Source organism: Lonchura striata, chromosome 2 (genome assembly GCF_050655825.1).
Source record: "Lonchura striata isolate lonStrDom1 chromosome 2, ASM5065582v1, whole genome shotgun sequence".
In the NCBI taxonomy this organism is placed as follows: domain Eukaryota; kingdom Metazoa; phylum Chordata; class Aves; order Passeriformes; family Estrildidae; genus Lonchura; species Lonchura striata.
In genome coordinates, this window is record NC_140704.1 from 120,802,602 (window position 1) to 120,808,601 (window position 6,000).

The following is a 6,000-nucleotide window of genomic DNA, read 5'->3' on the forward strand; positions in this document are numbered from 1 at the left end:
TATGAAATCAGTCATCACCAATAGCTACTTACCCCAGATGCCATGTCTGAACTAGTCTTGTTTGTTCACACTGTCTAATAAAATATTTTTGTGAATTTTCCACATTATCTACAAATTGTCCAAAGAGCAGCAGGATATACTGTGCCTAAATTCCTGGAGATTTGTTTCCTTTATCTCCCTAAACTCTCTCCCTCTGCTTGAGTAGCTTCTCATCTTCCACTGTGAATTGTGGTCATCCCTGTGGATTCAGATGGTGTGTACTGTCTGGTTAGTGCATAGCTGAATGGCTGCCATGCTCTGGCCAGCACATACTTGCTGATTAGTCATTCTGTCGGCAAATTAAAGAACTGAGTCCTCTCTAGTGAACTTTGTATCTTCAGTTATAAATAAATAACACTCAAGTGTATTTAACGTATGAGATTCTGTGGCCTTGAGAGGCTTTTACATAGTCTGTCATTCCAGAAAAAAGAACGGAGAGACTTCACTTAGCTATATTTAGAAGAATTTAAAAACTGAAAGCACGTGCAAAAAATAGGTAAACAATAGCTAGTGTTGGTTTTTTTATTTGTTTTTTTATTGTATTTTTAAAATAACTGTAATTGATAGAGCTTACCCTGTAGGAAGCTTTTGCAGTCTGGGCCTCTTGCTTAGGGATCCCCCCAGCTAGTGTCAGTCTGGCTGTAGTAAAGGGACAAGGCAGCAAATAAGATGAGAGTTATTCCCAGCCTCTGGAAACTATTTCTGCCTAGGGTAAGCACACCCACATGCCCAAAACCCACAAGAAATGGGAGTTATTAGTCTAGAGACAAATCTTAGTTACTAGTTAGTTCTAGCATTTCTAAACCCTCACCTGGTCCTTCATTTTACAAGGTGAAAGAATAAAGTTTAAGGTTGCTGTTTTCATGAAGCAAACTATTTCTATTTCTCTCTAAGGCTATTTCACTTTTCAGTGAAGAAATGTAACTTAATCATAGAATCTTGGCACATTCAAGATCCTGCATTCATTAGGCAAGTGACTTTTAGTAATAAAATGTTCTGTGTTTTATTTATTAATCTTTGGAGCTTGATGATGTGAGTAGGATGTGGACAGATCTGAGAGGAGTTGGTCTAAAATTCACTGTATTTCTTGATCTGAGAGGAGTTGGTCTAAAATTCACTGTATTTCTTAACTCTCTTGAGATAATGAAATTTCTTCATGAAATTTCTTCATATTTTTATCTGGTTTACTGCATATTGTAAATAATGTGAATACTTCTTTTTTTTTTTTTTTTTAATTGTGCATTTTTAAAGCATTCTGCAGTAAGCATTTTCTGCCAGCTGTAATGCCTCCATTAGATCTGCTTCAGTTGTCCACAGGTATGTCTTTCCCTCCTACTGGGGCAGAACTCTTTCAAGAGTGATTCATTTTGCCATTTGTTTACATAGCTCCTGGGGGGGGGGGGGGGAAGGTATTTGTTTTTTGTTATTTTTTTTTCCTTGTGTCTTTCACTGTAATAGTTTCAGAAATTTCTATTAAAAATTACTAGACTAGTAAGGTTTATTCATGATTTCACTTAATGACAAGTAAAAGCCAATTTTTTACTAAACTTTTCAAACTGAAAGAGCAATTACTTCATTTATTTGAAGTAGTTAGGCATGCTAACTCTTGTTTAGGTGTAGCCTAACTTAAGAAAATACTTGGCAGTACTGAACATTTAGGGCAGCAGTATATGTACTTGTTGTGCTATTGAACTTCTCCTCCAGTGAGAGGATGGCAATATGTATTTAGTAATCAAAAGAATAAAGTCTGTGACTTCTTTTGTTTGATATGACACAGCCAAATTGGAAGAAATGTATTTGATTAAATACAGGTAATTAATATTTACTGCGATAAAATATGTAAAGAATAAAAAGTGTGTGTGTGTGTCTCTGTGTGTGTGTGTATGAAGCAGTCTGAACCAGGCAAGAACAAAGATGAAATCCAAGGTGGGGAGTGGGAGTCAGTGGTGCTAGTTTTAAATGGATTTAAACAGGAAGTCAGAATACTAATTTGTTAAGAGCCTGTTTACATAAAGTCTCTTTGATGCATTGAATTCCCAGCTGCCAGTTCCATCTGTCCGGTATAAGCTAGTGTTTTCCTCTGGGGAGCAGGTAATAGTAATTCACCTTACAATTTGGGTATCTTGTAGGTGTGGTGGTCATGATCGTGTATCCTGTACGTTATGGGGAGAGACTACTTTTCCATGGAAGTGCAGTCATTCCAATGGAAAGTTTTCTGGTTTGTGGCTATGGAAGATCAGTTACACTGAAGGGTTATCATTCATTCTTAATAATTCAGATGACTGTGAACTTTGAAACTGCTCCTATTTTTATCTGATTAATCAAGCTAGTTGAATTTAAGGCTAAGTCCAGGAAAGCTAACATTCAAAATAGCAACTTTAAAAAAAGCTAAAAGGATCTTCAAGCAGAATCTTTTAACATTACACATGCAAAAGTTCCTGCATTTTTGAGGGCCTTCACCTTTCATTCCCTTGCTTTGTGTGGAATGGAGGCAGGGTGCCAAGTTCTGTATATTAGTCACAAATAGCAGACTGGCATTCAGAGCATGAGTGGGTCCCAGCTCCACAAGCTGACAGATGCCTGTCAACATTTGTCTGACATCTGATTTTCCATATCAGGATTAAAATTACTGTTTCTCAGCAGTTAAGATGCTGACTTCATTTGCCCATATGATGCATTTTATAATAAGCACTGGTAAACTTCCTTCTATGTTCTTCTTTCTTCTTCATATACCACCTTAAAACTCTTGGGCACAAAAAAGTAGTAGCCTGTGGTGAGGACTGGTGCACTGTAATCAATAGGATGGTACAATTTCCTAGTACTCCTTGGCTGTCCATTTGTGGTCCTCTATGCTGACTTTCAGGATGTGTTCCTTTGCTGGAAGGAGGAGCCTGTCATTTATTGTGATAGTCAAGTTCTTCTGATCTTAGTTGCAACAGCGGTATGAGTGAGAAAAAGCTGAATGGAGCAATGCCAGCAAGAGAATCTGCCCTTTGTTGCTTTTTTGTTTCCCATGTGAAATTCATAAGCACAGCTCCTATAGTGGCTCCAGGATAGTATTGAATGGCACGTAGAGCTGGATCATACCAAATGTAATTCTCTTGGTTTCAGTACACTTTACTGATTTACCACTGTAAATTCTCTGGCCATAGGCTTGTAGCCCTCAAATTATATTATCTGGTTGGAAGGTACTTGCCTGTGGAATCTAAGGTCAAAGTACCACTAAATCTTTATCTCGGTTAAAGACTTCAAATTCTGATGCTCTTTTCTCAGACTTCCTGCTATCTATTTTTCTAATGCAAATTCAAATTTATTTTTTAGTGGTAAAATTTCCACTGACTTCCATTTACAAAGTCATTATTTATCTTTCTGAATTTATCAGGCTACTACATTCTTTGTAGTAAGGTGTTTTACAAACTGTGCCATCATCCATTGTCAGTTGGAGGAAGTTGACGTTGTGAAGGTCCAATTACACTGCACTGTGAGACTTCACTGCAGATGTAAAGGAAGATAGTAATATGAACCTACAACACCTATCACAACACATTAACTGAAGTAATGAAGTGTTGAGCCTAATGTTGTAAAGAAGATATCTTATTTCTTCTGTTTGCTTTACTCATGACTGGCTACTAAAATGGCATTATGTTAATTTAGAAAAACAGCCTGTGAACCTTTTGCATGCTGGTACATTTGGAACAATTGTTTTAGTAATGAAAAGCTATTTGGACTTTGGGATGGAGCTGAGAAGGGTGGGGATGCAGGAAAAGGGACAAGTGAGAAGTGGCAAGTACAGTTAAAAAGAATTTTATGTGCTCAGGTGGGTAAACACAACCCACACAAAATTTTATTTGCTTAAACCCAAATGTACTTTATTAAATTTAATTTAATATTAAATTTAATTAATATTAAATTACATTTTTATAAAATCTAACTTTATGTCTTAATATGGGCATCGAGTGGACATTACCAGAAGAATACAAGGTAGCAGAGAGTTCCTGTCACTGAGAGCTTGCTCTACATGGGGAGGTCATGTTATAAGAACTAAGAAATGGAGTAGAACATACCTGACATTAATATAATGCTGGCAAACATGGCGTGTTTGCCATGATCTTGGGGAAGAGATGGTTGCTGTTTGAATGGGAAAAATACTGAGACATTAAGGGGAGTGTGGAAGCCAAAGAAATGACATCTGAGAAGTTCATGTGCAGTGCAGCTGAGGAGAAAGGTTGACTGATGGCACTGTGCTTAGTTAATCCAATCAGAATTATTAATAAGCAGCTATTTACTCTAAGGATTTGGACTTTGATGATCCTTGTGGGTCCCTCCCAGTTCAGGATATTCTATGATTCTATGAATTAATATTCCATTAGACAAATAGACCCATGAGTGGCCATCAGTGGGGTGGCTGGAGGATATTGCTATAACAAAAAGGCAAGACAGGTAGTCCCTGCCTACTCCAGAAGTCCATGGTGGTTTTCAGCATAATTTCATATCACAAATGAGAGCAGCCTACTGGTGACTGGTAATCCCCACAGCAGAGCTGAGTGTGTATATTGAATTGTGTAGCTCCTCCGCTTGTAGTACCAAAATATAGACTAGCTAAGTCTGTTTCTCTTCTTCATAGTGGGCTGCCACTTCCATTTGCATTAATGAAAAAGAAGAGATTAGAGCTGCCCTACTGTAATGCAGTGACACAGGGATCAAGTGAAAAAAAAACCTCTTTTGTATACTTGGAGTGTCATTCTTAAGGTGGTTCTGCCCACTTTTATCTTTGTTTTATCCTGGGATCCTGTAGAGAAAGAGGTGTACCTCAAGACATAATGAGTAAAGAGAATGTCTTTGCTGTCACCTTCACATCTTCTTTCAATGCGGCCCACTCTAGGCTCCCTTTCTATTCCAAAAGCAGGAAATAATTCCAAAGGCTGGATATTTATATCACCTTTTTGTTTGTAAAGGATATAACAACTCAGGTTCAAATCCTCATGTATGAGTTTGTATGTGGTGGTTTTGTGTGTGAGCTTAAATATGTGTGTACATATCTGTTTATTAAAGCCTTACTATAAACAGGCTATTGGTAAAATTTTTCTCATAGCACTTCACAAATTTTAAAAATAATGCTAAAGAGTTTATTTTGACCTACATATGCCAAGGTGTGTCTTGGAATGTTTTTCATCCCATGCTAGCCTATACTGTCAAAGGAGGAACTTGTCTTAAATCATAATTAGAATAAGAAGAGAAAGTGGCAGGTGAAGTATTTCTTACTTTTTCACCCTTTCCTTTCTAATATCTGCAAAATATCTCTGCTTCCTGGACTGGCTGCAGAGCAGACCCTTTGGCTCACCCCTGTGACTGTGAGTAGTTGGATTTTCATTGGGGGTTGCCAGTGGCAATATGGAGGCTCTGCTCTAGGGAGCAGGAGGATCTATTTACTTTATGTTGTTACTGAATTACGTGATTTGGTCTGAGGAGTGTTTATTATCTTGTTTCTGTATTACTGAAGCCTTTAAAATATTATCAGTGATGCCTACAGCATTGAAGGGTAGTTTTAAATGATGTTATCTAGTAAGTATAATTAATTACATAGTGTAAGAATACATATTGCAAGTTAAAATCAAGGAAGTTTTCCTTAATTTTTATAAATTTGAATAACTTTATGATGCTGAGTTTATATCTTTGCTTGTAAAGCTATGCATTTTTATTTTGTATAACATTCTCATTTGAAGTGCCTAGTGGACCATGAAAATAAATTGGAAGTAAAATATTTAATGTAAATGAAATTACCTTGGAAGTCATCTGCATATTGAAATATATCATATGATAGGACTTTGTTCTTTTTCACCAAAGAATCCTATAACACTAAAAAGATAAGAGAACAAGATTTAGTGTACATAATCAGTTTTGTTGTGCACCTAGTCTAGAAAAAGTAATAAGCTTCTACTCAAGGAAAAGGTTAAAAAACAA